A 12157-nucleotide genomic window follows, 5' to 3' on the forward strand; every position below is an offset into this window, starting at 1 on the left:
TATGTTTTATTATCTTGCTGTAATTCTTTACCTTTGGTGGTGGCATTTTGCATTTATGTGCTTTTTATTATTTTACCTTTTACTGAGAACACAAACTGGAAAGCAAAAAGCCTCGGGATCTGGCCAATTAACTGTCGTTATTCCATAGATCACAGGATGTCGGGACTGGCAGGGATCTTTTGGATCTTGTAGTCCGGCCTCACATTCAGGCCTTAAACCTCTGTTGCAAAACACTCCAGAATCTGAAAAGATAAACATAGTCTCCTGGGGCTGTTTAGTACTTCTGTTTCTACATTGTTTGATTCTTCCATTTTACTCAGCACTGTTGGTGATTCAAATACTAAAAATACAATTCTCTTGACTCAAAGTTATAATTTAAAACCTCTTCTTATTATGTAATCAACTTTAAAGTCACTGGGAGTATACATAAGCATTCCAAACATAAAATGATGTTATATCATAAGTCCCTCTCACACAGACTGTTGAGAAATGGGTGATCTGAATTTTCTGGGGGTATTAATGTAGGTAACCGAAGGTTATTGCATCTTTTCTTGAGGAGTTCTTTGTGAAGTATATGCCCTTACTTTTCTTCCTTGGTAAGTACCATGTAAGAACATAATTGAATCTTTCTTTGCTATGTGAGACTCCTGCAGGGTCTCAGGGCTATCACTCAGAAAATCAATTCTTATTGTATAGCCTAAATACTCAGAAAATAGAAGAGATGGCACTGATTTCACACTGGCCAAGTAAATAACCCCAATGTTATTTTTTTACAATAAATTGACAATAATACCTATTATAATTTGCCCTTTGCTAAAAACTTAATGCAGAAAAAAATCCAAGTTAATCGATGGTTTCACTTAGTCAGTGAGTTGATGTTTGAAGTACTGTCGATTGCTTTACAAAGCAAAATAAATCTTTTCTGTGAAAAAAAATTGAGTACCTGCATAAATGTCATTATGTAACATATACAATAGTTAAATCCTGTTAAGCAAATATATTTTCTTGCTACATCGGGATTCCTTCCTTTAAATATGTGCCTGGTATTACTTTTAAAGTGTAATAGAGAGTTATTAAGACAGTTAAATTATCACTTGTGATTTTCAATGTAAGTTAGGAAAAGTGCAGAATTTTTAAAGCCGTGCCCTTAGGTTAAACAACTAATTTTTTTACTGTTCTTTCATTTGCTTTCAATAATGCAAGAAATTATGCCAGAACAATCATGAATGAGTAGCATGTATTTCTTCGGATAGTTAATTATTTAATAGACACATTAAAAATGATGTAATGAAAGTTCAAGCTTTTATTTTTATGTTTGGAATATAAAAAGGTATGAAATTAAAAGACTTAGTATTGCCAGTCATTGTCATTCAAAAACCATGGTAAGACCTGTTAAATATAGAAAGAGATATGTAATTGAAGAATCTCATGAGACCTGAGAATTTAGTCTGTATCACTCTGCTGGCAACACACACACACACACACACACACACACACACACACACACACACACACACACACACACACACACACACACACACACACACACACACACACACACACACACACACACACACACACACACACACACACACACACACACACACACACACACACACACACACACACACACACTGAGAGCCAGCAAGTTACAGGACATCTTTTCAATTACTCTGAGAGTGCAATTGAAAGATTTTGTCATTTTCCTGCAGGGAATATTTTCATAATGCACTTAATTTATTTGTTGCTGTGTTTTATAGATTAGTAGTTTTAACAATGTATCGTAAAAAGTGATTCATTTTAAGTTATATATTGCATGTTGAAAATAATGTGTAATTTCTTGACAACTTTTGGCATTTTTAAAATATATACTTTCCAAGTCTATATATACATATATGTGTGTGTGTATTTACTTATTTGTTTTTAGGAACATTTGCTGTTATGATTTTGTGCTCTGTGGTAGCTTCTAATGTCTTAATCATATTGTAAAAATTGATCTGTGGGGCTCATGCCTTGTTATTGAAGGCTTAAAGATTATTCATAATTTGTGAAAGAAACATTTATAGATTAAACAAATTTAGTGTAGCAAATTAAAAACAGGATAAAAAAGAATTATGACTTTGTAGGTTGACATTTGCCTGTTTCTTGACTTTCAAGTTACCTTAGAAAAGGAATGCTTACGTATTCCTGCTGTGTGGAGAATAACCATGTAACACAAAAATAGTAGTAATAATAGTAGGGCCTTAGGTTCTGAAGTCAGCTAAGATGGAGAAAAATCGTTCAAACTATTTTTTGTTTACTCTTTTGGAGTAAATTGTAATCAACTCATTTAAGAAACATTGTTATATAGTTTAGAAATATCATTGTGGCCTATTCATAAACTCAAATACACTTTAATAACTTCATCATACATTTTCTTTGTCAGAATATTGTTAGTATCTACATGAATTCATCATTGCATTTAGGTTATCACGTGTTATCTTGAAAATGAGAAAATTAGCTAGTTCCTTCTCATGTGGTGTTAATATTCAATCAACAGAGTTACCTTTTGAGCACCTTGTAGGTGCCTGTCTCTTCTAGGATATTTGATAGAAAAGACATGTATTTCTCAGCATATTCTTTAACCTCCAAGACCAATAATGTACATAAGACTAAAACATTGAATGGGAGGAAAACACAAAGGGGTTTGCAAGTCAGCACTTTTATTAAATCTCTATTGTACTTTTATTTTAGAAATTATATTTTTATTTCATTAAAACTATTTGTATGAGATTTGTCCTCCATTAGACTTTTTTCTTTTTCTCTTAATGTCAGATACATTGTCTTATTCAACCTTGAAACCTCCAAATTTCCTAATACAGTCTTGATCATGATGTATACCCAAAAATGCTTGAATGAATGGCAAAATAACCACAGGCCTACACATTAGGTAAGAGTTCGCATAAAACAAGTGACACTAAAATTATTCGTCTACACGAGTCCTTTCTCACTGCTGCCAGGAGGTTGCCGCTAAAGTTTGAAACCACTTTGTATTTTTTTTCTATTTGGCTCTAATTTAGTTGTGATTTCTAGGTTTTTGTGCTCTGTCTTTCCTCATATAGTCCATTCTAATGGGAAACCAGTGATGGCAGAATCATTATTTGGAAGTGTCTTGGCTTGGTCACGTTAATTTCCCAGAAGTATATGTATTGGGAAAATTATAGATTTGTTTAGTATTTACACAATTAATTAAGCATTCTGAGGTTTGGAGATGAGCTCAGAAACATGTTAATAACTTCTCACAGTAAATATTTAATGACCACTTCCTATGAGCAAGGCACTGAGCTAGGGGCTTTGAGGACAGAAGGATGCATAGGAGTCAGTTTCCTCCTTCAAAGAACAAGACATATACTACGGGAGATAAAACTCATGCACTTTGAATTACTTTATGTAATAGAAATTAATAAGTCATGATAGATGTGTAAATAAAATGCTGTGGTTGCTTAGAGGAGGTAAAGTAACTTGTTGGAGTGGGATGGGGTACAGGGAGTGGACGGGACTATCCAGAACGCTTACTGGAAAACACGCCACTGGAGTGGGCCTGGAAGAATGTTTAGGACACAGCCATGGTTGAATTGTACCTACCTGGGTTCCAAGGAGTAGTCCTTTCCTTTGATGTATCATACCACCTGCTTGACCTCTTTCTCTCACATGCATATACATTTTTCCATTTTGGGAAGGTAGGTGCTATTACCAAATGGATGCATTAAGGTTGCAGGATTGGTGCAGGGAAGGAATAGTAATCTAGCCTTCTCAGAAAGCAGTCTCCCCAACCCCAACATTCACGCACACTGACAATGTCCGTGTTTCTTTTCAGTAGTTAAGAGGTGGTCTTTATTTCATGAGGAAGAGCCCACACAGTGCCCAGAATTGAAATCTGAATAGATTTTTTTTCTCAGTTCACCTTCATAGGCTTTACAGTTAGTGAAGATTGCTTCAAGACTTTGGCATTACATGGCTCATCAGTCTTAGCTTTTGTTATTCTCTAGCCTGTGGAGATATTTTACTGGAAAATGCATAGAGACTGCATCGGAGACTTCCAGAAGTTTTTGTGAGTGCTTTTCATGTGAATGTATGTAATAATGGATATGATACTTTAATTTTAAAGAAGGCATTGATGGCGTTACAATACAAAACTTTCCAAAAGTAACCAGTTTTAATAAAATTCACCTCCGAGGCATGATTCTCCTAACAGAGTACAGAGTAATTGCACACAGTCTGCCTGAACAGGAAGGATCTGATGCCTCCAGCTGCCAGCCAAGAAGCCTCAAAATCTAATTATATGGCTAGTCACTTCATTTAGGTTGACATTTTTGGTCCATCTTTGTAGAACGAGTGTATGTTAGTTTCTTGACAGGACAGACGTATATTGGAAGATCTCAAATAAATAAAAAACCCATTGTACCACAACAACATGGACATTTGGACATGTTATGAATTTTATGTATGATTGGTGAGGTTTCTACAACTGTCTTACAAAAGACAAAATTTCCAGATTGTTGTTCGTGTAGCTTTCTCTATTCTAAACAGCAGCTGAGTTAATTGATCGCCATGGTAATTAGCATGGCTAAAGCCCATCTGTCTATAGAATTTAATTGTATTGCAACTAGGAAAATGAGAAACAAAGCCTGATAAACAAAAGCTTCATTTTTTAAAATAACAAAAGATAAACCAACTCACCTATTTTTCTCAGAAATAATAAATTTAACAGCCTAAATACAAGAATTATTTCTTAGACCATGTAAATTACATCAGGTCCATGAATTTTCCTTTTTATTACTAGAATGGTTTGGGAACATTAATGTCTCCGTGGGCTCTCTCTGTTCTGAGACACACGGAACTCACACGCCAATTCTCTGTTGCGTTATCATTTCCATTCCACTTACAAATATTCTACTTCACTGAGCTCATAAAATGTGCTTAACAGCTGATACGTTCTTGTTTACTCGTGTCTTGGTAAAATATTTCAGTGCCGCTTATTCACAGAAGTTCCTCTTTGGAGGCCTCCAGAGGACACGAACTAATCAGAGTAACCACGTACCCTAGCTTTCAAAATCAAGGACCTAATTTATGATGCTGAAGAGAAAAGAGAGAGTGTCATTGATTTTTTTTCTTTACAAACAGTATATAAAATGAAATTTCTCAAGCAACCCCAACAAAAGTGTTTTTCAGTCTTTTGTTTTTCTGAATATCCCTTTTTTTAAACTTCAAAACAACTTAAAACACTATTAACTCTGAACAAATACTTGGTTTTATTTCAAGTTCTACTGCAGTTTTTCATTTAGAATGTAGAATTGTGGTGGGCCTTTCATGCCTGTGGCTGGATGCAATGTTCTAAGGATAACTCGTAAATTACCATTTACACAGCATTAAATATACTGGCATAAGAATGACATCAAAAAGTGAAACACCACTGTAGTTGAGTTTTCTGATATTAAAATTGGGATCTGAAACTATTTCTTTATAGGAAGTTTAAAGCAAACAAGATTATCGGCTTCTGAATTTGCAGCAAGCCAACCTAAAAAAAAAAGAAGAAAAAAAAAAAAAGAAACGACAACAAATAGGAGGTGTGATTTGTGTTTGTAGGAATGGATATATAGCAAATTTATCCAGCAGCTAGCCTCAGGTTTCTACCTTCTTTGTTATAGTCCTAAGTAAGATCATTCCTTTAAGGTATTGAATTTTTCATCTAAAATAACTAGAATCATCCAAGATACAAGATACCTCAATTAGAAAAAAGAATTCACGCTATACTTTTAATACAATAGGCTCTAAATTCATCACTTCTTGCCAAGAAGGCCATGAGGTCTGATCTTTGAAAATATCAACTCAATTTGCCCCTGTAACCAAAAAATATTGTCAATAAAATACAGGCATCTTCAAACACTGGTATCAAAAATTTAATGAAGATATGTTATTCTATCATTATATTAAATGACAGTATTCTCTATCTACAGTTTTAGAAAAACAGTCACACACGCACATATATATACACACATGCACACGTGCACGTGCACACACACACTAGAAATGGGTGAAATATACAGATCATTGACAAAGAAAGCCTATTGTAGCTTTGAAGGTAGAAAAGTAGAATTTTAGTTCTCTGGATTTGTTGTTTATTATCTGAATGCCCTTGGACAAAACATCTTAGCCTCCTTATCGTCTTATGTAAAATGGGGATGATGGCAATAATCTCTTTTCCGTAAGGTTTTGATGTGGACTTAAGGAATAATTGGAATTTATCTTGTAATAGAAAAGCACTCTAGCAAAGTAAGTTATTTTTTCCTCATATGAGTAATACAATAATGAGTAACCTGGAAAAGTAAGAAGAAAGAGTATAATTTATAAATCCTAAAGGAAATATGTTAGATTAATTTTCAACCTCTTATTGACTTGGGCTGGGCGCTTGTTGTCACTGCCCCCTTCAGCCTTGCATTCTGGGATGTCCCAGAGAGTTAATATCAAGACTTGATCAAATCTGTTTCAAAACCAGGAAGTATTCTTCAAAAGTTGAATAGGCAAATCCCTTAATAGTGTACTATTTTAACAAGTTATTGAATGTCGTTCTTAATCATAGCAGCCTGCAAGGTGTTCTTGGAGGTTAAAGAAAGTAGACAACAAGGTCCCTGCTAGTTACTGAATGCCATTTTTAATCACAGCAGTCTGCAAGGTGCTCTTAGAGGTTAAAGAAAGACAACAAGGTTCCTGTTCTTAAGGTATTCACAGAATCATTGAGTAGACAGAATGCAGTGAAAAGACCATCCATTTACCATAAGTAAGAGTGCAAAAGTGTTGCATATTGAATCAGGTTAGTATTGTCTGTATTGTGTGCACCCAAACTGTTGAGATTGACATCAAGAATATAAGTATGGTTTTTCCTGTAAATTGCGATTTGGAATCACTGCTGTGGACAGTCACTTGCTGGATGGAATGATGAGGGAGACTTATTCCACACTGCACTTTCCTCAGACGCTTTTTTAAAACCAACTCCTCAGAGCAAGTTACAAAGTTGAGCAGATCAGACACTCAGAATAGATACCCAGAGTCATTTTGACTGGACAGTGTAACCATGAGGCCATGAGGTTTGCAAACCTAGGGAACTTCTCTAGACACTTGATAGCAGCCATCCAGAAGTTCCCCTAAAGAACTTGGATTGAGACAGATCCTGTGGCCATGGGACAACAGATGGAGTCTCTCAGAGCAGGAGCTTCAAAACTTTTTTGGTAGTACACCTCATTAATGAAAAAAAAAAATTATTACACTCAATAATGGATATTTAAAAACTATTTGTAGTACTGTATAACATAAGATATAAAAGGGGTAGAAATTATAAATAGGTCAGTTAAAATAAATACAAATAAAATTTCTAATATTTTCTTCCTGCCCTTACCAATGGACCTTAAGGTGCAAGAACCTCATTTTTGAGACTATTAGAAGATGATTTAAGTCTCTGATGCTTTGAATGTATGGCCAAGGAGCAGGCTTCCTCTCAAGATGGCATGCATTAGGATCAAAATAGGGGGGCAAAGAAAGCATAGTCTGAGAGACATTGCAGAGCACCACAAGTACAATGGCACACTCATGGGCTGAGACCAATCACTCCTAATACAGTATTCAGTAGGTGGAGGTCAGGTGAAGATGGGTGACGGCCGCAGCCATGGAGTTGTGAGCAAAGATGCTTTATAATTGCAGTATAATTGCAGGAGCAGCATAAACACACCTCTACCTACCCTAGCCTCCCCACCTGCTGTCCTGGCATAGGGGGCAGATGTACAAAGAGCATCTGACAGGCTCTGTAGAGAATCTATGTGGTGCCTGAAAGTCAGATGATGTGGGGTCCAAGACAAAAGGTGGGAAAGGTGAAAACAGATGTAGAAAGATTTTGCCTCTGCTTCCTAGTTGCTGGAAAAGTTTATCAGTTCTTTAGAAAGACAGTGCTGGTGATAAACAATGCTGTAACTTTGTGATGCTTGTACTTTTCTTTTTTTATTTCTTTTATTTATTGAAACATAAGTGATTGTATACATCCGTGGGGTACAGTGTTGAATATCAATCCCTGTGCAATGTGGGATGCTGAAATCAGGATAATTAGTACATTTGCCATTTCACAATATAATCATTTTTGTGGCCCTTTAACAACTTCTCACTAACCTTCCCTCCTACTCCCCCTTTCCCACCTCTGGTGGCCTCAGTTCTGTTCTCTCTTTATGAAAGTTCAATAAATTATTCTGATTATTGTATCTTTCTCTTTTTTTATTTATTTGTTTATTTTTTTAGTTCCCACTTATGAGTGAGGACATATGGTGTTTCTCTTTCTGTGCCTAGCTTATTTCACATAACATAGTTTTCTCTAATTTTCATCCATATTGCTGTGAATGGCAGAATTTCATTCATTTTTATAGCAGAGTAGTCCATTATGTATATATACCACATTTTCCTTATCCAGCCATCTTTGGATGGACACTTAGGTTGGTTCCAACTCTTGGCTATTGTAAATAGAGCTGCAATGAACATGGGAGTGCAGGTATCCATCCCTTCAACATGATGATTTCCATTCCTTTGGAATGCCATGTATGGCAGGTTCTATCTGTAGTTATTTGAGGAGCCTCCATGGTGTTTTCCATAATGGCTGCACTCATTTATAGTCCCACCAACTGGGTAGGAAGGTTCCCCTTTCTCCACAGCCTTGCCAGCCTCTGTTATTCTCTGTCTTGTTGATAATAGCCAATCTAACTAGGGTAAGATGATATTTCAATGTGGTTTTGATTTGCATTTTCCTGATGCTTAGTGAATTTGAGCATTTTTTTCATGTGTCCTGAGCAAAAAATTAAAATAAAACCAGAGACATACACAACCTGACTTCAAATTATACTACAAAGCTATAGTAACCAAAACAGCATGGTACTGGCATAAAAACACCACTCAGATCAACGGAACAGAATAGAAAACCCAGAAATCAACACATATATACTTAACAGCCAACTGATCTTTGATAAAGGCACCAAGAACATGCATTGAGGAAAAGACTGCCTCTTCAATAAATATTGCTGGGAAAACCAGACATCCACATGTGGAAGAATGAAACTAGACCTGTACCTCTTGCCATATACCAAAATCAAATCAAAATGGATTAAAGACTTAAATATAAGACCTGAAACTATAAAACTCCTGAAAGAAAACATAGGAGAAACACTTCAGGAAGTAGGACTGGGCAAAGACTTTATGAATATTACCCCACCAGCACAGGCAACAAAAGAAAAAATAAATAAATGGAATTATATCAAACTAAAAAGTTTCTGCACAGCAAATGAAGCAATTAATAGAGCAAAAAGACAACCTACAGAATAGGAAAAATATTTGCAAACTATATATCTGACAAGGGATTAATGTCCAGAATATGCAAGGAACTCAAACAACTTAACAGTAAAAAAAACAAATAACCTGATTAAAAAAATGGGATAAAGGAGCTGAACAAGCATTTCTCAAAGGAAGACATACAAATGGCCAACAGACAGATGCTTGGACTTTTGAAGCAGGCACTGTTGAGTTTTCACTGCCTCCCCCTGAGCCAACATTTGTGTTCTGATAAAATGCCGACAACTTCCCATTTCCAGTGCCCTTGTGTCTTGGTTTCTCTGCCCCTGGGCAACTTGCTGAAACCTCCTCAGCAACTCTCAAGTTCTTGTCCTTGTCTCAGTCTGTCCTCTTTCTCACTTGTGCTTCCTAGGTTGACCTCCCAAATATAACTGCCTGCATGCACATCTTTGTCTCAGCAATAGCTTCTGAAGAGAAACAAACGATAACTGAATTTGGTGGTAGGGAGTGGGGTTTACATATTTTATCCATTGTGTTGGGTTTGTTTTTCTCTGATAATTTTTCTAGAGTCTCAAACAGTTCATGTAGATTTTACAGAAAGATAAACACAATGAATTTGCACCTCACAACATCTGGACAGAATCTTGGTGCCTGGATCAGGGTTCCATGTGGGTGTGTAGCTGTTATTAATTCTACATGTTCTATTACAGGGTTCTCAACTGTTGCTCTAAACTGGGTGATTCAGATTTAAACATGCCCTGTCAGTAGATTTTATAGGTTTATATATTCGGTAATTATAATACACAATAAAACATATCAGGGAGACAGTTTGGCATAAGTCTTAAAGACATGGACTTGGGGTATTCTAAGGTTCGATGCCCCACTTGGACACTTTTAGTTCTGTTCATAAATTTCTTTAAATTTTAAAGAACAATCTCAATGTTGATATCCTGAGAAATCCACTTGGCATTGATTTGGGGGCTTATTTTAAAGCATCAATCACTTATGATACTCAGTTAAATTGAGCAATATAACTTGGTAAGGACATGTTCCACATTCTGCCCACAACTTCTTGAGATCAGTTCTTCAATAGAGAGTATACAGATTTGACACTTATATGTGCAAATAGATCATTTGCATGCACATTTTTGACAGAGGCCTATGTGTCTAATTGTTTTGACAATATTATCAAACATTAGAAAAGACAGTGACTTAAGTATCAGATATTTGTATGCAGTTCAGTCAACTTACTGAGGTTCCTTGAAGAAAATGCATACACTGTGACCCTTTGTTTTGCATGCAAGATATGACTAGCAGCATAGCTAATGAATGAAAGTGTTGTCTCAGGTCTTTGTATCATATCATCATGTTCAAATGTATTCTTAAAGCATATACTTGGAGATATTAATCCTTTTGATTTACCTATTTTATTACTCTACTTTATAGCTCGAAGTGAAAATTTCTTATTGACACTAAATGCTAAATTATGTATTTTATGAAACTATTTTGTTCACTAGGGTTCCAAAAGAAAGCACCTCTTTGGTCATGTGATTTTTTTCTCCCTCAGGGCCTTTGTTAATGTTACACCTGTGATGCACTTGCTTAAGCTTATAAGGAGTTGTCAAAAGCAGAGATGCTGAGTAGTATTCCATTGTGTAGATACTACTCAGCTATAAAAACGAATGAAATACTGCCATTTGCAACAACATGGATGGACCTTGAGAGAATTATATTAAGTGAAACAAGTCAGGCACAGAAAGAGAAATACCACATGTTCTCACTTATTGGAGGGAGCTAAAAATTAATATATAAATTCACACACACACACACACACACACAAACCAGGGGGGGGGAAGAAGATATAACAACCACAATTATTTGAAGTTGATACGACAAGCAAACAGAAAAGACATTGTTGGGGGGGAGGGGGGAGGGAGAAGGGAGGGAGGTTTTGGTGATGGGGAGCAATAATCAGCCACAATGTATATTAACAAAATAAAATTTTTAAAAAAAATAATAAAATAAATAAAAAATTAAAAATTAAAAATTAAAAATTAAAAATTTAAAAAAAAATTTTAAAAAAAAAGCAGAGATGCTGAAGAAATGTTTGGAATCACATTAACACTAGTCAATTTGTCCCAAGTTTGTACACCTGTTTTTCTTAGGTTAGCATTTTTTGTATATTAAAATATGGCTACTGTTAGAGACAAGTGTTGTGGTAATTTCACTCCAAATGTGACTTTTAGACATAACAGGGAAATCGTTCATAAGAGAAGTTCTGCAGTAAATATGTAAGTTGTAATAGTCTTTTTCCCAACCTGTAAAATTTCGTTTGAGAGTTCGTGGCTATAATACTAGTTCATTGTTGAAAGAAAAATGCTGAGCATCCACGTATCAAATCTCCAGATCATGTTCACTTAATCTTTATTCTATGGCTATATAACATGTTTCATGAAAAAGATATGTGGCATTTTATAACAGTGGATTGTCTTTACATAATATTAAGACTGGACAGTTGGAGAAATTGTGCAATTTACTAAGCATGGATCAATAGTGTGCTTTTATGTGCTAAAGCCAGAACTATTGATATAAGAATAGTCAGTGTCATCTTTTTTTTTCCCTTTACACTCAACACTTCTTGAATGTTGCCCAGTAGGAAGAAGCATTTTAAGAATGATTGTATATGTCTTTCTTTGGTGAATTGAGATGGAAGAATCTTCACCTTAATTGCAAACCATGGAGATCAAGAGCTCCCTGAAAAGACAACGTTCCTGATGTTCTATTTGAAATGCACTGAAGC

The 12157-nt window shown here is 35.5% G+C and overlaps 1 protein-coding gene across 2 annotated transcripts in view; it reads left to right on the forward strand.

Annotated features, from left to right (window-relative positions):
- PDGFD (platelet derived growth factor D) overlaps positions 1-12157 on the forward strand; it is a 229713-nt gene that overhangs the window by 121724 nt on the left and 95832 nt on the right. The gene's annotated exons all lie outside the window — the stretch shown is intronic.

The sequence above is a fragment of the Cynocephalus volans genome, chromosome 4 (assembly GCF_027409185.1).
Source record: "Cynocephalus volans isolate mCynVol1 chromosome 4, mCynVol1.pri, whole genome shotgun sequence".
NCBI classification, from domain to species: domain Eukaryota; kingdom Metazoa; phylum Chordata; class Mammalia; order Dermoptera; family Cynocephalidae; genus Cynocephalus; species Cynocephalus volans.